At 41.9% G+C, this 23,359-nt stretch overlaps 1 protein-coding gene across 26 annotated transcripts in view; it reads left to right on the forward strand.

Moving 5' to 3' along the window:
* The window catches only part of LOC104145267 (poly(rC)-binding protein 3), a 514,282-nt gene that overhangs the window by 223,039 nt on the left and 267,884 nt on the right, over positions 1 to 23,359 (forward strand). For 3 of the 26 annotated variants that reach the window (XM_068936226.1, XM_068936227.1, XM_068936229.1), the window contains one exon: positions 13,227 to 13,359. The exons of the other annotated variants lie outside the window; for them this stretch is intronic. The gene's annotated coding sequence lies outside the window, so the exon portion shown is untranslated. The remainder of the gene's footprint in view (positions 1 to 13,226; positions 13,360 to 23,359) is intronic. 26 annotated transcript variants of the gene reach the window in all.

Genomic DNA, 23,359 nt, shown 5'->3' on the forward strand with positions numbered 1-23,359 from the left:
GAGAAGCTATTGGTTCTACATCAGTGCCCTATGTGTCTTTATATACATATAAACATATCTATCTATCCGCGTGCGCGCACACACACACTCTCTTCTTGACGAAAGGGTACTCAGAAAACAGAAAACCCTGCTGATTTCTCCTGTGACTTCAGACCTCCTTGAACAAATTTTCCAGCTTCCGCAGTAAGAGAAAGCTTATGAGCTTAGGTAACCCTACCTTAGGCTCAGCTTCTTTGTGCAGGAACTGCCCGTTGACATTCCACATGTTTAAGTGTGGTTTGGTGGGGAAAGCAATCATTTGGGGTATGGCAGATATTATTACAATGACAGAACTAATCTATTCTTGGCAAGAAAATATTGGAGCTAATAGCATAGAAATACTTATATGAAAAAGCATCATTGGTGATGGGGCAAACCTAAAAATTTTTACTAAATTTTAGAGGAATTACCATAACCTGCACCTTCTAATGCTGATGTAAAGTGAAACCTAAACATAGTTCCTTGGATGATGACAACATTTATTGCACCTTCTTTCATTTGAGCAGTCAAAAAGTTTTTCTCTGTCATTGGAGGCTTGACTGAACAGCTGAGTCGTCTTTAAGGTTTTCAGTTACTTTGGCTTGATTAACTACTGTACCATAAAAATATTTCTTCTCTTTGTGCTTCAACCTAAGTTGCAGTGCGAGTGGAATCAAATCCATACTGTGTGGGTGCTTGAGGTTGAAAGGCAGTTAGTAATCTCTAAGAATATGTCTGCGCTCTGTTAAAGCAGTCTGATAAAAACTCTTCTGTTGCAGCCTGTCAAGAATAATGCACTTTTCGGGACAGACTGTTGCCATTTATGAGTAGTATTTGTAACAATATACTGGACATTCTGGACAAGGACGCTATAGAACTGAAAAAATGTCCCAAAAACATTTGATGGAGGAGTCCCCTTTGGTGTCGAAGGGAGGTTCACACATATAAGTGCTGCATTGCTGTCTATTAGTTTTCCAGCTCTGGATCGAATCATACCCTCTGAGGAAGCAATCATTTGAAAACAGTCCATTTTCTGCTGCACACAGTTTGTCCTCCCACTTACTTGTATGTATTCAAACTGATCATGCTGGTTGGGCATGGTGTGGATAATCTCTGAAGTTGGCGTGCTGACGGCGTCTCCAGGAACTGCAGCTGCTTGTTCAGCCATGGACTGAGCTATGCAAATGAAAACTATAAAAATGTTTCCATAGTTGGATATCTATTAACTGCCATGGTGTATATTAGGACGAAGAGAATTAGACATGGTTGGGTTCTGTTCTTACATATCTGGCTGATGGAAGAGACTGGGTACCAGGATGCATTTGCAGTCTAAAGGAAAGGCACTTGAAACGGGATAGAGGCTGGCAGCCAGACCAAGTGGAAGACCTAGTGGAAGATGCACCTAATGTCCTGCTTAGAGATAATCAGCAGGGGAAGAATCGTATCCATCTCCTCTGGATCTAAGAGATCCCACATTAGATTGAGGCTGGATGCATCACAGGTGTGGTACCTCTCACTGTGTGGTCTACAAGCATGGCTTAGGGCACAGAGTGGAGCCAGGCCTGAGTGGCTTGTTTTTTTGGCAGTGCCCCTGCAGCAGCAGCGCTAGATTGGATAACATTTTCCAATGATTGTTCTGAAAGAATGTTTATCGCTGTCATCTGATTTTTACCTACTTTATTTACCTCAAACTTAAATTACTAGAAGCAATGCTGTCCAGATGAGCTAGTATTCTCAGGACATCTAAGAACAAGAAGAACATGTTTGTGCAAACTGCAAGACTATTATGCCAAGTGGGGGAAGAAAATAGTTCTGGGAAAAGGAGTGGAGTCCAAATTTGCTCCTTTTTGCAAATTTTAACTTGCTGTCAGTTGTGACTTGTGTGTATGTGACTTGTCAGGAAGTAATGTTTCTGTGGGAAACAATGGGATGTGACAGAACATCATACTGTTTAGGTGACTAAGGTGTAAGACAATTTAAGGAATCAGTCATTTTTAAAGTATGTGTTTAAAAAAAAAACAACAAAAAAAAAAACAAAACCTTTTGTGTGCACATGCACCCACACTCATTTTTTTTCCATAGTAGAGTATGTAAAATAAATTTCAGTGTTCCGGTTTGCAGAAAAATCTGTTGGTTGCAACATTGCAGATGGCTTTGGGGCCCTTTGTTTTGCCAGTGTTATTATGACCCTAGTGTATAACTTATTCAAGGTGGATGCTTTCTAAGGAAGGAAAGGATCACGTGCATATTAAATCATCTGTAGTTTTGATATTGACTGGGTTTCTCTAGCAAATGCTCTTAAGTAAGTGGGTAAAATTCTAGTAATTTGGGTGTTCCTGAAATAATGGCATTGTGGCTTTGTCAGCTTTTAGCAGCTTAATTTAAAGAAAACTTGGTTCAGAAGGCTGCGTAAGAAGGATAAAGATGGATGGAATTTGACCTGCGTTTTAGCCACTGAGTTTAGTTCTCACAACTTCTTTTGTAATTCTTGCAATCGCTGCAGTTGGACAGGTATTCTGTACAGTGTTTAAACTACTATCTAAAAGTATCTAAAAAAGCCAAAATTGTAAGTGAGGCCCAAATTTGGAGGAGGAGGGGAAGCGTCAGGATTACTGGGGAAGGTCCAGTTTCTGTCAAAACATGGAGCAATTGGGGTTATGTTGCATGATTCCTTTCATTGAAAGGCATACGTGAAAGGCGTGGAAGGGCATGGCGACCTCTGTTACTGTAAGCAAAGTAGTTGCAGCATGTACCCTTCTAATGAGAAATTAATTAACAATAGAAAACTGCGCTGAGATTTTTTTTTTTTTTAAACTACTTTTCAGGCTTCAGATTGAACAAGTTGACGTTCATAACAAAAGTGAATGCTGTTGCCTTAGTGAGTCGGGGGCTGCTTTATGAGACTTCTGAAGGTGGCTTCCGTTAGCATTGCTCCCCAATAGAAACTCAAGTGTTTTATGTATTTACTGTAAATGTTATATCTGCTGAGTTCACAGTCATTGCTTCTCTGTGCTTGTATCTTTGATGAGGATGAACTGATATATTATATCAGGGTGGGGTATCGTTTCCCATAGCTTTAGCTGAATCTCTCTTAGAGAACCAGGTATTTCAAGGTCTTCAGAAAACAACCAGAAGCTTTAAACAAAGACATGTCTCATTCTGGTGGAGCAAACATTCCACATCGCCAAACACATTACGGATTCACAAGCTGTAACATGGTCTGAGTCACGCAGATTTTAAAACCGTAGTTCAAATCAGCATTAATAAATTGTTATTTTTCTGAAGCTACTTTCCAAACAGGAGTTAGCTTACATGTAGAGCCATTTCCTTAATTTGTTGTGTCTGAAACAAGCTCATCCTAACGTGCTCTCTCTGGACCTTTTCTTCCTTGTCTGCTCATGCCTAGGAGAGGAGGTGAGCAGAGCCCTACAAAGCTGAGGTGAATCCCAGTGGAAAGCTCAGGTGTGAAGGGAAGGTGGAGCAACACAAACACTACCGCTCTGTCCTCTCAGAAGCTCTGCTGCCTTCATTTGTGCAAGACCATGGCTTGGTGTTTGCTCCCTAATTAAAATTTCCAGCTTGTCAGGTGCTGCGCGGCCTCTGTGCCTTTGGACCTGCTAGGTGATGGATTGTATGCAGCAAGCCTAGGCAGCTGCTCTGACAGGAGAAAGTAAATCTCTTCCAAAAGAAACCCACATCATAGGTCCTGTAATTGTGGCATTCGCTGTTAACTCTGCTTAAAATAATTCGTTGGCAGGGGAGATCAAAAGGCAGCAGGTTTTTGAGCTGCTCTGTGAAGTAATCTTTTCATACTTCAGAATAAGGAATAGCACCAATATATTTTTAAATAACTTGAAGCCTAATTGTCTTAGACAGTTTTAAACAGTTCTGTTCCTTCTTGGGATACCAAATTAAATTGTAATGACCTGAAAATGGCCTTTCATTTTAAGATTCAAATTAGGAGGTATCAAGAAGGTTTGGTAATTATCCACTCTGTTTGAATTTTATAAGGTTCTATCCTAATTCTTTCATTAGTCTATTGTCTCTTTCTATCATTTCTAGTTTCTTCCTTCCTTGGGTTAGCCTGGCATTTGCTTCTTTAGAAAGAAGAGAATCTTGGGAATTGACTTCCTCTAAAAGAAGGTGATGGTTGGGTGATGTTCAACCACCTGAGCTTCGTATGTTGAAAGATTTGTGAGGAAGAGGATTTCCTTGGAAGCTGGGGTAGAGAAGCTGGGGACCTGGAGTAGAGAATGGAGCTGGCTCCCCCAGCAGGATCCAGAGACAAATCTGCATGTTGTAGAGAAGGGCTAATGAAAAAGGGCCGCAAATAACTTCAGGGCTGTAATCTGAAGTTAGAGATGGTGACCGTGGTCCTGGGACACTGCACTGTTTCTGATACAGACTTCCATCACGGACTTCCTTGGATGAGGTAGTTTTCAGCATGCACTGTAAAAGTATGAGTCCAGGGTTTGTGTACATAAAATGTCTCACCATCTTTAAACCTGATCCGTAGTCCAACTGGCAACCTTTTGCTGCTCACGCTTTTGGAACTTTCTTAGCAAACCATTTCATGGCCTAGCTGGCTAATACTTCTGTTTCTTGTTTCTCAAGAAATGAGGCAGTGGGTATTTGGAGGGATGGGATGAGAAAGACAGGAAATATGGTCATGTGAATGGAAATGCTCTTGGGAAGAGGATGAGAACAGAGAGGTTGTAGGGACCCTTTTGTGATACAAAAAATGGGTACGGTGAAGAAACTAATGATTGCCCTTTGCTTTAAACTGTGTGCAAAACTTTGGATCATGGCCTTCCTCCAGTAGGGTCCTCTTTTTTTCTCCTAGTTGTCTACTACAACTGGCATGAAGTATCGAGCACTGGCCAGAGGCAGAGTTCTGACCTGGATGCAGTGCTCTTTCTGCTTTGGTGTGCTGCTTAGGTGGCACAGTGAAAGGTTCAGGTTGACGTTGAGAGAAACATAAACGCAACGCTCCTTCCCCCAGTTAAAGGATGAGGCAGTAGCCCTGTCCAATCTTTAGGCTGTTACCTACAAGATGACGTGTAGGCCTTCATTTCAGAAGTAGTTAATGGGTAATTCTTACAGCCTTAGAGATTCCCGTTTAACTTTTAAAACATCTACAGTGGGTTCTTTCCAAGGTCGCAAGAGGTTTATTCAGTAACTCTGTTGTCCTCTGGGCACAACTGTGGTGTGGAAAAACCCGATGACTCTGCTGAGGTGAAAGATAAGGCTCTGTGCCTTTTGAGCATGGAGCTATATCTGTCACTTGTGCTGGGCACCTCCCAATTTGGCCAGCAAAAACAAGGACATATTTGTGAGCGGGATGAAATAAAATGTGTACTAAACATGTACTAAAGATCCTATAACCCATCTTTGTTTTTTGTGATAGTACGTCGGCCTCACTTTGACTGCAGTAGTAGTCTCTCATAGCAAGGCCTGTACTGAAGGGAGAGGAGCTACTGTTAGGCTCTTAATTTTAATGAATCAAGCCTTACTGAGATGATGGGCTCCCTCTGCAACTGTCTGTCTCTGAAAAATGACAGGAGTAAGTGCTCTAGTGGTGTGGTGTTCTTTTGTTTTCCAAAACAAAACCACTGTTTTGATGGATATTTTTTTCTTCTTCTTGACTACCTCCTTTGCTTCCTCTCATGCTGTGATTCTCTTTGAAAAGCAATATTGTATTTACCTAGTGGCAGCAAAGCATAAGCTATTCTCACCTGTCAAAAATGGAAATTTCAGTTTGGGTTTGACTTGGACATGACAGTGTCTTTCTCAGTGTCAGGTGGGAAGGTGGAGGGGGCGGGAGAAGGCAACTGATGAGACATTGAAAAGGAGTCTGCCTCAGAATGCATGAAAAACTAAGATCATAGGAGATGTTGCATAGTTCTTTCATTGCATCTTAGAAAGCAATGGGAAACAAGCCTTTTTTTCTTCTTCAGCTGGCAAAGAGATTACACTAAACAATTTGTTAAAAGTGAAGTAACATGAAGTAAATTTTTACCTTTGGTATTAAGCAACGGACATTACTTTTTCTCCCAGCTGGAATACTCAAAAACTACTGGACAGAAAGCAAAAATATTTGCTGTTGTCAGCTTGTGGACTGGGGAGAACAGGAGGTGGGAATAGGCGTAGTTCCTCTTTGATGAGAGTAGAACCATCAGTAGGAGCAAGTAACAATTATTTGTAATACACCTATCCATCTTTTAAGAAATGGCTCTGCAACGGTAGAAATCCCTAGAGAGGGCAAAGGGTTAGCTTATAGTACAGATTTTCTCCTACTTCATTAGAAAGACTTAAAAAATGGCTACATCTTTGCATTCTTTCCATTTGGAGGTAAGTACACTGGCTTTTAATACTCCATTTAAGGAATAAATATCTGAGTACTACGCAAACTTCAGTAATTTAGATCATCGCCTTTCAGTGCCCAGACTTGATTTCTGTTCTTGTTACAGTGAGCTCTATTTTGTGGAGAGAGGGGAACTTTATTTTATGGAGAGACGAATCAGATCTGATAGAAATTCTATTTCCCCTTTTTCTGTAGGCTTCTGGAGCTATTTGAGGAGTTAATAAAGGTGTTTATTTTATGGTATTTTCTAGTGACACCCAGGCATACAGCTCTTTCTCTTCTGACCAGGATAATATAGTTGACGTGCCAGGTTTGTAATAGCAAGGGATGAATTAGAAGAACCGACTGGCTAAAATCAATCTAGATGAGAGAGAGAAAGCAGCAAACGGTTACTGGAAGAAGATGGAAATGAAGATGAGGGACTATCATCTTATTTGCTTGAGAGGGTCCACCTACCACTTGTATCATTTCAGTTTTAGCATAGCGGACTTTTGGATGACACCATGGAAGGGCAGGGATATCCTTCCCTATTTGTGCTTAGCAAAGAGGTTTTATTGAACCTTCAGGTCTTTCTCACCTCCAGATTAGATTACTGCAGTGTACTGTATGTGAAGCTACGTATTAAATATGTTTGAAAATGAAGATGCTCAGCTGCTTTTGAAGATTCAGAGGTTTTTATCAGGAAGGGGACCAGACATAAGAAAGATGCTGTGTTTGCTGTTGCCAAAGATCTGTTCTGGAGCTTTGTAGACCTCTGTGGTAGGCAATGGTAGAGAAGACAGCTTATTTAATACAATTGAGGAAGAAGCAGGGGATTTGATGGTCTCCAACATCCTGAATAAAGAATCTTCATTATGTTCATGATAACTGAGTCCAGTCCCTTCATTCTAAATAGTGCTGCAGTCTGCATGGATCTAATCACACAAGGAGACAGGAGGTTTCATCTTGCTCATTTCCTCCCTCGCTCAAGTGCAGTTGGGTCTGTGAATACGGTGATTCACAGAGCTCTTTATTAGAAACATTAAACAGAAAACCGTAAATTCATGTCCCTGTCTACAAAAGCCATTACAATCTGATTCTCTAGGAACCAGCGAGAAGAAACAAAACAGGAAAATAATAGCATAAAATGCAAGAAAGGTCTCTGAAAAGGGAGAAGTCTGAACAGAGAGCAGTAAGGTGCAGATGCAGTCATTTAGTATATGCCATGTGCAGTGAAGGTGAAAATATTTGGAATTCGTTGCCCTCATGAAAAGCATGAGATCTGAGTAATGGTGACCTTGTTCTTGCAGCCGTTAATCCGGTTCTGAGACTGCACGTAACCCATGAGTGGGCATGTTTTTCAGGGACTAGGCAGAGCCTTGGGGAGAGAGTGGAAGTCCCTAAGAAGTGTATGTGATCACGCAGGTATTTTGAGTTCAGTCTGTGTAAGAATGATTACATAGGAAATTGCCTTGTTGTTGTTACCTTAAACGAGGACCTTTCAGGGAAAAAAAAAAATCATTTAGTGAGCATTGAACAGGCAGAAGATGTAGCAAAAGGAACCAATGGCAGTGCAAGTGACCTAGCAAGAAAGTATTGGAACCATTATGTAAGAAATAGCAAGGGAGAACCAAACCAAACTTGGAAGGAGCATACACTTTTAATTATTTTCTCACCAGGAGGCTCGGTTTAGAAGACATCTAGTTAAATTTATTCAGTCCTATGGTGGCCGCAGAAAAAGAATATATTTTTAAAGCTCTGCACATGTGTATTTTGCCATGATTAGGAATGGACTTCAGCACGTTTATAAATGCTTTCTAGAATGGGAGCCAAGTAGCCACCAATGGATTCTGACAACTTCCACTCTGATCTGGCAGTGCTAAGTTGACAGCTTCCTAATAGTGTTTGAAGGTAACTGCTTTCATAGCTTTCAAAAACTTTTGAAAGAAGAGGAGTTGTCTTCATGCTCTGGAAGGAGTGGGAAGGTTTTGAATTTGCTGAAAATCTGAAGAACATACAAGGTTTAAAGAGAACGTATAGGTAATCGATGGTAAGAAACTGAAACTCAATAAAATAAAACTGCACTTGAAATCATGCATTTCACCTGGGGGGGAGAGGAATCTAGCCAAAATACCTAGATGGGGAAAAGACGTGAAGCAACTACTGGTGTCCGGATAAGTGAAACCTTACTTTGTCATGATAAAAGTTATCAGCCCACTTTGGTTTTAGCTTGACTTTAACCTAATTGAAATGGGATATGCAGGACTGGCTTTGTGAAGATCACTCACCTTTTAGAAGACCTAAAAGATCTAAGTAAGAGCCTGTGCTTTACGATATGGTAAAACCTATGTGATCTAGTGGGCAGATATTGATGGTGGAGATCCAAATGTAAAACCCTAAGACAGGTATAAAATATCTAGGCTTGTGTAAGAACACTTGTGACCAACCTGGAGTTAAACTGTTAAAAGTTCATTCATATTAAAAGGGCTTAGGGAAGGGAAGCAGAGATGCTTGGGCTCCTAACTCAGTGCTCTAAGTTAAGCAGTTTGAATATCCTTCCTCAGTGCCTCTTGTATATATTTAGCACTTAAAAAACAGAACAAAACAAACAAAAAGCAAATGCATCCTAGTTTCAGCAAAGAATAAGCCTGGTAAGCTGTGGTGTGTTGAGTGAATTTTATTTTTTCCTTGTCCTGTTAGAATAGTTGAAATATTCAGCTATTATTTCCTCTAAAGTTTTAGGAGTAATTGTTAGCAGAAACAAAACGTCAGTACTAAAGATTAAAAGTTATCTGAGGCATAACTAATCGTTTCTCTTTTTTCCTCCTTGTTAGCATAGTTAATTTTTCTTACAGTAGGATGGAGACTTTAATTTGTTTTTATTGTAGTGCACTTTTTATATGTCATTTTCATCATAAATATGGACAAAATGACTCTGTTGTGTCGATATGTAAAACATATGTATACGTCTTTTTTTTGACTTGCCTGGGATCAACTGAGTATTTTTTCAGTGTTTAAATACTGGACTTGAATAGCCATATTAATAAAATGTGGGTTGGTGTATTTGAAGTAGTTTTGGTCTTCTGTAGGAAATCTCTTGCTTTGCTACAGTGACACTGTTCTTGACACTGCTACACTGCTTTCAGCAGCACCAAGTTCTTACATTCTTGGAAGGAACGATTAGCATAGAAAGGGATACAGCAGCTCCTTAGGGCTAAGCAGCATGTGACCGAAAGTGTTTTTGGTGGAGGGTAGGCTACGTGAGAGTCAGCAGTGTGCCCGGACTGCAAGGAAGGCTAACAACATGCTGGGTTATGTTAACGGGACTGTAGTTAGATCAAGGGAAATAATCGTGGTGTTCTTTCTCTTTGTACAGTATTCATTAGCCACGTCTATAATATTTTGTCCAGTTTTGGGTTCCTGATCCAAGACAAACAAATGATGAAGTGGAACACATTCCACAGAGGGCCACCAAGATTGGGAGGCTGGAGCATTTGTCCTATGAGGAGAGCAGAGGGAAGAGGGCTTCAACCTGGGGAAGAGGGGGCTCCAGGGAACCTAACAGCAGCCTGCCAGTACCTACGAGGAAGTCAGGGAGAGAACGGAGTCAGACTCTTCACTGAGGTGCGTGGCAGGAGAATGAAAACCAGTGGCTGTAGGTTGGAAAGGGAAGGTTCAGACAGGATGTAGGAGGAAACTTTCACTATGAGGACAGCTGAGCATAGGAACAGGTTCCTGGAGAGGCTATGCAGTCTCTGTGTTTGGAAGGATTTCAAGACCCAACTGGATAAACCCCTCAGCAACCCAGTTTGACTTCATGGCTAGCCCTTCACTGAACAGGAGATTGGATTAGAGATCTCCTGAGGTCCCCACTGACCTGAATGATCGTAGGATTGTGTGAAACAAAACCACCTGCAGAACTCTTCTAAAATCTCCTGTGGGCCATTTCTTGGCAACCTTGAGATTCCCTATCCGTGTTGTATTATTGCCATGTTTAAAATAGACTAAAAATGTAGACAATTAATGTAGGTCTTAAAAATGCATATGTGAGCAAGAACCATCTCCAAGATGACCCATCAGACCTTGGAACTGGACATGTTGGAGGAAATAGGCCATGTATTTTCTGACTCCTTCCTGAAGACAGTTTAGGAAGAAGCAGACAAAACTTGGGTCTGATTCATTTTCCTTGCTTATTGTCCAGCCTTTTTGAGCCAGAGAGGGGACTAGGGACAGGGATGTGTCAGGGTAGCACACTAAAGTGCTGTAATCCTCATAGAGATCTGATTGCTTGCGATGTCATCAGACTGAGTGAGGGCTTTTGAACGTGGCCAATTCTGAAATATTAGAGGTGTGATTAAACAGACCAGATGTTGATTTTGGAACCATGCCAACGCACACTTCTCCAGCGGACTCCTAACAGAGAAATGTACTGTAAACCAAAGTGAAGAAGTTCAAGTTACACAATGAAGTTACATGTTTGGAAAGAAGCAATTAACTGACTGTCATCCCACCTCTATAGAAAGTGTAATGCTGCCGTGGAAGACCGTCTGTTTGAGACAAGCTTGCTGCTAATTAAAGAAGACTCCAGGCATCCACTTTTGGTAGTTCTCTGCAGTCTACGTATCCTGCTGTGCCATCACTTACAGCTCTGCCTTCCTCTAATATTTGCTGTCTTGCTGACTGCACCTTTATGTTCACCTTTTTAAACTTATTGGTTTTTTGGATTGAGCTAATTTATCAGGAAAAAAAAACTCCTAGCATTTGCATCCTATTAAAAAACACTGAATCCATTCTTTGTGGCTGGTGACAATGGTGACAATCATTTTCATTTGCACTTAAATTCATTCCAAAGCTTCTAGCAAATTGGTATGCAGCAGCAGGTTGAGGAACTGTTAATCCCATTACTAAATTGTGGTCATTTCAAAGGGTCAAGGTAAGCAGCTGTGTAATGACCTTGCTCTTGCAGAAAGTGATGTGAAAAGTTTGTGTGTGAAAGATTAGGAGTATTTCCTTTTTAATGCATCTTAATAAAGAAAAATAATCTCTAACAGAATAATAGTTTTCAGCATCCTGAGGCAGTCATGTTTCAATTCTAGTCAGATATAAAAATGCCACTGTGGGGTAATCTTTCCACTGCATAGATAATTGCTGGAGGTATTAACGTATCTATCTTGGAAGAGAAGTCACTCACCAAACTCAGATAGCGCGGCTATTGTGTGTAGTGCCTTCATTCATGCCTGTGAGGATTTGGAGGATCTAAGTAACTGAGCAGACATCAAGATGACCTATTTAATCATAATCTTTGCTTAAAAAAAGAATTAAAAATAGATGATAATTCAGAAGGTTTATTTGTCTAGCCATTGGGCAATTATGCTCGAGATGATGATGTTTTAAAGATTCTCCTGTACTCAGAATGATGTTTCATTTCATCTGCTGAAAGGCTTACTGAAAGCATTACAGAATGAACAGAGGGATCGGAAATCTAGTTTTGTCCTTGACAGGCACAGAAAAAAAGAGATGATTATCTCCAAACAGTCAGGAATACATCAACTCTTCTTTGAGCCAACTCAAGGCTTTGTGGCAATGTAGCCAGGGCTTGCTACTCCTGCTGCCGTCAGGGGGCAGGGGCTCAACTGCAGTTGTGTAGATGGACCATTTGTTCACTGCAGTAGCTGCCATAGCCTCCAGCTCCCTTTGTGGTAGCAGCAGTGTGGTAGCGGAAATTAATTGCTATTAATTTCTAAATAGCAACATTAGAGTAGCAAGTTCTGCCTTTGAGGATATCTGCTTTTGGTGGGACACTTGCTGTAGAAAGTTGGATGCCGACTGACAGTGTTTTGAGGGAGATCCAAAGCAGGAAGGAGAAGGAGTGATCTAGTTTAGAAAGGAAGTCATTCTGGGGTAGACCAGTGCAAAGAAGCAGAAATTGTTAGTGAAGGGGATGCTAAAGGAATGTAAATATTTCAGTGTGGAGGGCGGCTTTCTTTTTAAGTCTTGATTATGAAAGCTTCAGGAATGGACATACAGTGCCCAAAGTTTAAGAAAACTACCTATCAAACAAAAAAAAGGTTCCCGGAATCCTTGCAAGATGACTTGTCTCTTAGTGTCATTTCACAGAACTATACTATATAATGCTGATTGTATGTTTAAAATGAAAGGTAAACAGGTGATTTTACCTCCCTCCCTGTATTACAGAAGCCTGCGTAGTTTCACTGCTCACATCAATTGCATTGTTCCAGTAGACCTGTAGATTGCTTAGTTTGATATGATTTTAATTTCCTAAAGAACTAGAGAAGTCTGTTGTTCAGGAGATTAACTGTCTCTAGTTAGTCAAGGCCAGCTTTTTTTAGTCATGATGCTAATGGTGTACTAGCTGGCTGGCTTAGGAAGCACCCTCTGACTGTGAGACTAAGAGAAACCACTTAATTCGTATAATTTCAGGATAAGTAACAGTTTTCCTTGCGTGGATGTGTGTAGGTGTATGTACATAATACCTGTATAAATATCCATCCTCCCTTCAGATGTATAAATAGTTGAAGAAATCCTCAGGTGATACAGCTACATCTCATTCCATCTCTTATGCTCTTCATTTCCTCCAGGAGAAGACTCTTCCTTTCTCTTGACGTAAAGAGCTAGATTTCAGGCATTTACAAGGCTCTTAAACTTCAGTTAGGCTTTAACTGCTTATGAGATCTAGATTTTTAGATGTAGTATTTTAGAACAACATAGTTTTGGAACCAGAGCAAATGATAAGAAGTTGTACATTAACAGGAAGCAGTTGGGCAAATTCATCTGGTGCTTTTTACAGTTTTCGGAAGCAGAACACTTCACAGCTGCTCATGCATGCATCATATTTCTATTTCAGGGTACACCTCCTGGCTAGTAAAGGAGCTTCAGAGCATGTCCCATACATAGTGTTGAAGCGCTTTGAACTCTGCCAGGCCAGAGCTGTTTCAAAGGCTGAAGAGAGCTAAGCAAGGACCACGTTCATAGACCAGGTGCATCTTTTGCATTCCACCTACTTTTGAAGTAACTTGGAGAGTAATATGTGTAGTTTTGTTTTCCCACTCTTTCATATAAAAACAGATGGTGAATTTTTTTTTTTTAGTGTTCCCTAAAGGTATGTTTTTTATAGCTTAAGCTGCATTAGACAGGCTCTCAGCTTAGTAGAGTGATTTCTTGTGTCTACTGTGCTCTTTTCGGGTGCACGCCGTACCTGGTTGCATACGGAGGGTGGAAAGGGAGACTGGGGAGATGCTGAAGGGCTTGACCTTTCCACTGGTGTTAACTGTGTCACTCCACTGAACTTCCGGGGAGTCATATTGGTTTATCCCCTGGGGAGGATGTAGCATGGCACTTCAGAATTTTGTTTTGCTCTTCCCAAGTTTCATCTGGAAAGAGCAGTAGTCTCATAGACATCAGAGCTCTGTTGCACTTAAGGGGGGGATGCAGCCTGGTCTCGGTCTATATTTAGGCAGTCCAGAAGGGAGAAACACAGCTCTCGCTGTCTTTTATATATAGCTGGCATCCACAGATGCTCTGGACGCTCCAGTGCAGTTACTGCTCCTTAAAAAAGATCTGGCCGACTAGTAGACAGGCCCAGCAGGAAAAGCTTTGCATCCTGTGTTCCTTCTACACTTTTGTTAATGCTTCCTTTACGTGGATTGAGAACGTGATTAGAGAAGTTAATGGAAGAGGAGCATCAGGGGTTGCTAAACACAAGACGGCATCTTTGGCTCAGGAAGTCCTTGCTTGCTTTGCTCACTGCTGGAGTCTGGGAGAAGTATGTTTGCCCTACTCCTGTGATTTTTTTAGGCATCTGCTCCTGACAGTGATAGGCACGCACGTTGTGACTTCATTTGACTTCAGTATGAATATTTGTAAAACTGCTATTAATACCAAGTATAGCAGAACTGAGCCTATTGCAGGTCACGTGCGTATGCTGTTCAGCCCTACGTAACAGTGGATACCTGCAGCTTAGCATTTGGAGAAAGCAGTATGCCAGGACAAAGAAGTCAATCGCTGCTTTCATTGAAATACCTTGCATGAATTTTTCTAAGAGAAAGCTAGCAGGAATATCCACAGACAGTTTTCCAGAAATGCTCCCAGTTATAGTGGGATGTCTAGAGGACACTGAGGCACTGTGCATTTCTTCACTTAAGTTTTGAGTGCTGATATTTATCCCTCTTTGCAAACACTCAGGAACCCTTTAGCGTGAAACCATATATACCATTTATTTGGGGACAAGTGATAATAGAAGCAAGATGGTCATTTTTCACTGGAAAATCAGGATCTGCAAATCAGCAGATCTTTCAGGGAAAAAGGTTTGAAGTTGATGAACTTGCTTTAAGTCACAAGTCTAGCTCCCAGCTTTATGGCAAGCTCGATCTTGTGGCTTCACAAATGGGGGCACGAATCTACTAAGCAAGCAGTGCACTTACTCAGGCTCCTGGGGCACCCCCCGTTGTGTCAAACCTCCCAATCTTTCTCCTCTGGAAGAAGGAGCCTAAAATTTTTAATATCCCCAACTAAAGCTTTGTGGAACCCCAGAAAACTCGTGCTGAAGTGGAAGCGTTTCGGGGCAGGAAGCCAGGAATTCAGGTCCGGTTTCTAAGATCTGGCTCCCCTGTGGACCAGATATCTTTCCCAAGTTTTGGGGCAATTGGCTTCCCGTTCTGCCCAGTGCACATGGACAGATATAAGGAAATCCTTCCTGCTAACTGGAGTTGACATTTCTGAACTACAGGACATCTGTTGGGAAATGACATGATTAAACTCCTAGACTAAGAAATCTTCAGAATTCCTGAATTGCTGGGCAGTTGGAAAAGAGTTTTCTTCTCATTTGGAGAAGTCCAAATATTGAAATATCACATTTCTCACTAGCAGAAGATCTCTGCTTTTTTCATTAACTGTGACTGAGCTTTCTGCATTTTTACTGAGTGCAAGAATAGTAGTTTGGGATAATGCTTCTGGGGGAAGATGTAAAATGTGTATCCTTGAGTGAATAATTGATTATTTCCATTCCCAAATCTAATAGGAAATGAAAAACAAATGGAGTGGCATTTAAATAGACTGCCAGGAGGGGAACTAGAATAGCATATGTATTCTTCTAAACAAATTATATAAATCTAAGAAATAAGATGGAACTGAAATGCATGGCTCTAAATGAAGACATGGATGTAATAGGGCATATCAAAACCTTACTGAAAAGAAGACAATCAAGGAGACACTGATACCAGTTTAAAAAAGTACAAGAGAGAGAAGGTGGGAGAAAATACTATTCATTAAAAGAGATAAGATTCAAAACACGTTAATCAACTCAGAACTGCAATTCATAACATTAGAATCTGTTTGGATTGAAATTTCAGGCCTGAACAGGAAGAATACATCCCTTGGGCCGTACTACTGATGGCTTGACCAGGACAGCAAGACTGATGAGTGTGTCTTCTGTGCTGAAGGGGAAAATGACTCTGCTGCTGATAAAGGGGGCTGATGGTGGGGGGGGGGGAGGATTTTTTGAAGTTGGTCCCTTTCCACAGGCATCCTCATTTCCGTGTAATCCTGTAGAGTCCATGTGTCTGCAACCTCATCCTATCGTCCTCCTTTGCAGCTGCTTCAAACAGCCAGGTTCCTGTGGCTTAAGCTATCCCATGTGAAGGTAAACTCATTTGTTATCTGTAACCAAAGGAATAGAAAAAAGAAAGGGAGAAGGAGGAGGAAGAAGAAAGGAGTCCAAAGGATCTATCAGGATTATTACAGAAGGAAAGAGATGAAGGCTTAAAAAAAAAGAAAAAGAAAAGGTAGCTTTCCATATCCTGGATGAAAACGTTTTTGCCGGTGGTTCTCATCACTGTCCCCTAGATTCTTTTCCTAGATTCTTTTTGGTACATGGTAACTTCTGTGATCTTAGTCTATAGCCCTGCTGGTTACACGGAGAAGTTGTAAAAAGCAGTTTGTAGAAACTCAGAACCCAGAGGCAGTTACGAAGAGTTCTCAATGCATTAATAAAAGGGGAAAGAAGAATTAAATTATTAACTAATTATTAGAAATTAAAATACACGCTTAGAGCAAGACTCAGGTTTTGACTTCCCGAGAGTGTCGACCCTGGAAACTAGTAAAACTAGTCCAGAATCCCTCACTCCTGCTGAACGCTTCAGCTGAAACCAAGAAACCAGTGAAACACCGTAGACACAAAAAGAAAAAAAGTTACTTTATCTTTTAAGTTAGTGTATAAGTAAACACTGAGCTAACAGAATGAGTCTGAGTAACTGAGTTGAAACCTAATCTTTGCAAGGGAGTTTACAAAGCATTTAGTTGGTACAGAATTCATTCCGCTGAGTTTTTCTGCTTTAAAATTTCAGCTCTTCTCTGGTTCCCAAAGAAATGAATGTGGTCAAAGAAATTTTAAACAAAGCTTTCTCTACCTGTAGAGAACTGAATGAGTGAAGAGTGGGTATTTGTTGCACTAAGCATCTGGTTTACCACATAAGGGTATTGTCTTCTAGTCCTTTTAGATCACTGATCTCTGCATGTCAGTCTCGTCCTATAGCGTTGCAGAAAGTAAATCAGAAATCAGATACTCTGATACTATAATACAATGTGTTATCACCTCATCGGTTTTAAATTCTGACACTTACTGTCAGCCTCAATTAAATTTCCTACACCAAAATGGATGCTCTCGAAAATAGTCCTGGCACTCTGAACTTGGAAGTATTGTATTAGCAGATTGAGGTCAAGGATTAGCATCATGAAGCACATTAACAAAATGCTAATTGGAGCAAACCTTTCTTCCCTTCCTTTGACTGTAATATCTTTGTCACTCTGCAGTCATATAGTAGGCCTGAATCATCGTTGTGTTGTGCAGTGGGGACCTGGAAAGCAATGTTTTATAATAAGTATTGGGAACAAGCTATATGCCAGTTGACGCAAGGGCGCAAGAGTGGCCACATGTGTGCTGTGACCTGTGAACCATACAATTTCCATTCATGATGGTGCATGGAAACTTGGCTGGAACCTGAGCTCCTGGCAACCACGCTGTGCTCAGGAAGAGCCACTCTGACAGATGAGCTGCAGTATGTTCAGCTCTTCCTTGCGCCAGCACTGTTGGATGAATGAAGGGGTCTTTGGAGCCTGGATGAAGGCAGAACGTTAGGGCTTTATTTCCTGCCTTGGCGCGGGCCATAGATGGGCCTGAGCTGCAGCTGGGTACACGCATCAACACATGGGGAGAGACTGTGCTGGAGCGCAGCCTTGAGTATGTGCTCAGCCAGCGGTATAAACTCTCAAATTGGCTATTCCCAGACACCAGCAGGAGAAGGAAAACGTTGTAGTAGGCTTAGGACTGATGATATAAAATGCTTTTGGGAGAATGCTATAATTTATAATTAAGAAGAAAAATCTTTCGTGTTCTGATCGTCCATTTTTCCATATAGATGAATCTCATCACCCTGATCTCATCATCTTCTCCAAGAACCATCTCTTTTTGTTTGCTGTTGCCTTGTATTCTTAGGACAAACTTTTAAATTCTGTTCAGGACATCTCTGCTTTCACCTCACTTTGCAAATACTTCTTCTGCAGCATCAGCCACGAAAATAAAAACCTTAATGCTGTACAGTTGCATTAAAAAGAAAAGACAAGGCACTTGGAAAACAAAGGCAGATGTGGGCTTTGTGCGTAGCTGAACGTTTATAGTATTATACATCTGAAATACCCTGCTCTACCTTCTCAGTACATGATAAAATTGGCACTTTTCTGTTGTTTCAGGGGTTGTGCTTTGGGTGGCAGTGAGACTGAACGAGATGGGTTCATTCCTGTCAAACGGGCATGCCTGGCTGATTGCCTGTGTTTCTAGGGCTGTGAGACACCCCAAAGAAAGTGGGAAGGAAACAGTCCCTAGGTCCATTCTCCAAAATACCAGCCAATGTTGTTGCCGGTGTGCTGTATTAGCTGTAAGGATGCAGCTCCAGCAGCTGATACCATCTGCTTGTATGTTGGGAGAGCCAATAGGGAAATTTGTTCATCCGTTTGGTCCTACTACAGCTCTTACGTGATACAATTGAAAATTGTCTCCCTTGTACTCCTGCCTCCAGGTCTTCTGCAAGAAATCTTTGATGGGCAACGTTCTACAATTAGTTTTGGTTTCTTCATATCTTATTAGGAGGCCTGGAGAGTACATGGAGGCTGTCAGAAAGCGTAAGAAGAAAGAGCAAAACTTTGGAGAAGTTCACAGGAATAAGTTTTCATCTTCCTTCTCCCTATAACTACAGGTAGACGCACGCATTGTTTGCAAGCCGCGGCTTGGGTATCAGCCTGGAGGCTGGTGTTCCTTCCTCTTTGGGAAGGTAACTGAAGGGAGTGTCCCAGCCCATGTATGGAAGATAAATTCAAGAGGGTGAGCGAATCTGATCTAGAGAAGACTCGTAGGATGAGGAGGTTATGACCTCTGTCATTCTGTTTTTACTTCCGCAGGGAGAAATTTCAGTAGGTGTCCGTGACGTGTAGCAAGAGGTTAGCTGAATCTCTGGCTCTCCCACAGGGTAGTACGGGTTCACCCATCAGAAACTGGAAATGCAATGGCTAGTGATTTTGTGCAGGTATGGGGAAGGTGAGCAGCAGAATGGGAAGCATCTTGAATTTTAAACACTGTTGTCTTAGAAGTTTTGCTGTTCTGTTTATAAATTACATCTGTGACAGTTGACCTGAACAGCACCTTTGTTTCTCAGTGTTTTGCTAAAAGAGGAAAAAAGTGTTGTGAGCTTTATGTAAACTGAAAAGCTGGGTTTGCGTACAAGTGTTATTCAGCCTATATTTCAAGAAGGCTTCCCTTTGCACTTTTTCCGAAGACAAAAGGTGTTTGTTGGATGCTTTCAGCCCCATTTCTAGATCAAGCCAATTCATAAACCGAGGCCAAGCAAAGCATCCAAATCTTTTGACATTTTCCTAATGCTAAATATGATGTACTCTTAAGTCTTTCCATGGCACAGAAATAACGAGGAAATCTGGTGGGTTCATTGGCGTATGTTCACCAGCTGAAAATCTTCAACCATAAAGGCTGGTTATTCTGCCTGCCAAATATTTCAGTAAATATACTGTGGGAGAAGAGGTTTTTCTTTCCAGGGCTGTTAACGAAGCTAAAATGTTTCTCTCTTCATCTTTGTTTAGTTTTTCACTCAGCTAATGAAATAATTGAGAATCAGGCCTTAAAAGTATGATTGCTTTATTAATAATGGATGGGCACAATTAGAAAGGGCTAATCAACCTGTTAGAATTTTCTCTAATAACGTGTGCAACATAATCTTGGCGTTGTAAAGACCTCAGTTGAAGGGATTTGAAGGGCTGCATTTTCATTATCACTGATTCATCTAATGCAAGCAGTAATTTAAACCCTCTTCGCAACTCTTCGTTGCTGTCAGGTGAGATACAGAGGCCTGGCTTTTCAGCAGGTGTGAGTAGTACAGCTTTAGCCAAGCGAGCGCGTGCCTCGTGGCCTCTGTGCCCGGCTGCCTCCCTGCACCGCCTGGCGTGCGGCGGCACTGCCTCTCCGTTGTTCAAACCACTGGAGAGCTGCTCGGCTTTTCTCTCAGCCTTCCTTTCAGTTTGTGTGATCAAGCCAAGAGTGGTGCCCGTCGGAATGGAAATGCAGTTGTATTAGCAGCCGGAGACTGAGTTTTCAAACTAAATTTCCCCGTGTGTTCTTGCGTTTCTAACTGGCCCTGGCGTATAGCAGTGGTGTCGGAAGGCCTTATACATGCAGCGCTTTGGAGAGGGAGCATTAGTGAAATGGACGGGGTAATATGATGTGGTTGCTGTTCCTGAGGTCTGTACCCTCCTGTAAGGTGTTCTTCCCCTTAATGTAATTCTTTCTTTCCAATAAACTGTGTGTGTTAGCTGCAGTCAGTGTGAAAAAAGCATAAGCCGGGCAACCGTATTTAGTGGAAATATGGAAAACGGAGGCCCAGGGTGAACAATAGAGTGGGCTGAAAGGTACGGTGGTGACGGGCGAGTGTTTTGTCTGCGTTGTGCTCTATTTGCAACAGAAGTGCAAAAAGAACTCGTCAAGCAGTGTACTGCCAATCCGCTAGTCCGCCCGTCAGTCCCTGCAACGTGCGCTCTAAAATGCACCTCTCAGCTCTGGGAATATACCTCGGCTATTAGAAAACCTCCTTTTATTTATAGAAATATGTATACAATGTAGATATAGTTACACATACATGCATAGCAATATGTGTAATATATATGCACACATACATGTGCACCCTCTATATATAGCTCTCCAGTGAATACAGTAATTACAAGAAACTCTGTAAATTTAATATACTGAGTTTTGGAAACTTTTTACAACAGCGTCCTTGATATTTGTATTTGTTGTATTCCTCGGCTCTTGGGAAGAAGCAGTTCCCTACAGGTAGCTTTGCTGATGGGAAGGTCTGTTTCCAGCAATTCCAGGTGCCCTGAGGAAGGACTGTGGGGATCTCCTAGCACTGGGATCCTGTGGCCGGAAAAGGGAAGGAAGGACATAATGAGGCAAGTACGTGGTGAATGTTTCTCCCGTCAGGGCTCCATCAGCAGTGATAGTATTTACACGCTGGCGTGTGGCATGGGCCCTTACGGAGCCTGGGAGAATCCCGGATCCGGGCCCTCATCCCTGTGCCTAGCGTAAACAGCAACAGAAAACACCAAGTGTCCTCCTGCCAGGACTTCTGTAGTATCGGGATCTGCACAAAGGCAATCCCTTGCGAGCTCTTCAGATTACACATTGAAATCATCTCTGCTTTCGTCTTGGCCACATCACTTCTCTGTTCTGTCCTCCGTGTCAGGTTTAAGGTTTCCTTCCCACTGGGATAAGAGCTGGAAATAAGATTGAATGCTGAAAATCTCAGATTTCTGATACCAAGGGTATTACACAGAAATGTTATTTAGCTAACAGCAGTTATAAATCCTTTGAAATAATAGGTTGGGTGAGTTTGCAATTTGTCTGCACACTCAGATGTTAAGTACTGGGAAAAACACTTGACAGGCTGCAGAAGAAATTATGAATTCACAGGAAAATTTTTTTCACAACGTTCTCTTAGAATAAAGCAATGAAGGAAACTTTTTTGCTGCTCTCACAAAAGAATTTATTTCTTCCCATATTAACACTCCACTTTTGCCTTCATCTTGTGGCTTAACCTTAGGCTGTGTAAGACAGTCTCTTGTTGAAGCAGATAGCGGAAACCTTTATTCTCCCGCTCCTTCAAAAAGAAAGAGGGAGGAAAAAACATTTTAAAAAAGTAGAGGTTTGTTGTCTGCATGTATAATACCACAAAATAAACCCAGTCGCAAGTGTTTTTTTCAGGCTGTAAATCCCATCCGTCCCTCCCCTATATCCGTCCCCTCTCCCCTATAGAGATTCTGCACTCAAGCCTGCAGCCAGTGATGGTAGCATGTAAAATGAATGTGCTTGGAAAGCTTCTTTTTCTCTCATTAACTGATTTTAAGATATTCCTTAGGCAGATTTTTTTTTCCTATAAGACAGTAGGGAACACAATTAACACTGTTAACAACTTACCTCATTTTAAAAAACTGAAAAGACATTAGCAGAGCGTACTCACTGCATTTCTCTCCCGTTGTGGAGTCCTACCACAGCTAGCAGAGTTCGAACAACGAACGATGCAAGTGGGGCTCATCCAGGAGCCCCCCTGCCCTTTCCTTGCAGGTAGCAGCCCTCACCTCCCTGCAGCCTTCCCCCCCCCCCCCCGCACCCCTCCGCCATTCGCCACTGCCGGGCCATGTTGGGCCAGGAAGATACCAGCCAGCAGTGAGTTGTTCTGCTGCTACGCTCAGTCCGTGTTTGTGTTTTACCTCTGTGCTGAGCAGGCTGGGTCCAGCAGGCCACAGAGAGTGCGCCGTGGAAAGGGCTATCGTGAGCAGGGGCAGGGGGACTGCTGTGTACCTGCATTTGTTGTGCTTTCCGGACAGGATACGTTTTTGGGGCTTCAGTGTGAGACAGGGGAGATAGAGATGGATAGAGCAAGGTGGTGTCCACATGCCAGAGGTTGGAACCAGAGCATCAGCCAGGGCCACCCCGGCCGCACAAAGCAGTTAAGATGGCCTGTCTTCTCCTGACTAGCCCTTTAGGGCCCTTTAAAAGCTAGTTGAAGGAACCTTGTAGTAATGTATAAGAGCTGAAATAACATCCATATTGTTAGTGCAAATTAACAGCCGTTACATATATAAATATATAGTTGAATACTTCCCTGCTGTTCTGTCTTTGTGCAGTTTGAAACGGGCTCCTCTCAGAAGACTCTGATAATCTGTGCTGCTTAGGTGGAATTAACTGCCGGCCTCTCTAATTGGACACGTTTAAAATTTGTAAAAGCTGCACACAGTCGTCCCCCCAGATGACTTGTTTTGCCTGTCAGTCCCTGCTGAGCTCTCTGCAATTTTTTTTCCTTAAAGCTCTTTCTTTCAAGGCTCTGTTCTGCTATCCTTACTTATGCTGCTCCAGGACTCAAAACTGGTTCAGATAGGTCAGTTCTTGGAAAAAAGAGCGGTTCATTGTATAGGAGAAAGGGATGGGTTCTGGTCCTCGTTGCATGGGAGAAAGGGATGGGCTTTGGTCCTTCTTGCGTTCTTTCTTATCGCTTTCAAGAGCGCTCTCTCTGGGTCAGAGGAGGAAAGGTCTGGTCGTTCACCAGCACAGAAATTGGAGTTGTTATTGCCTTTTCATGAAGGGATTGAGCTAGGCAGATTTCCTGCCCATAGAGAGGGAAGCCAAGTGGGTGGTAGAAGAATGGACTACCTTTCATTATTAATCTGAATGACAGGATAGGTGTTGTAAAAGCAGGTCTCTGCTGTTTGGGACTCTTCCAGTCGAGATCCCTTCTTTTCATCGGGATGGACAGATCTTGCCAAGCTTTCCCCTGATAGAACCACTTAGAAAAAAACTGTTCATCACATGTTGTCCACTTTCAGAGAAATGCCGTATTTTGTTTCTCTTAAGTTTCTTAATGCTGGGTT

The sequence above is a fragment of the Struthio camelus genome, chromosome 2 (assembly GCF_040807025.1).
Source record: "Struthio camelus isolate bStrCam1 chromosome 2, bStrCam1.hap1, whole genome shotgun sequence".
Lineage (NCBI taxonomy): Eukaryota > Metazoa > Chordata > Aves > Struthioniformes > Struthionidae > Struthio > Struthio camelus.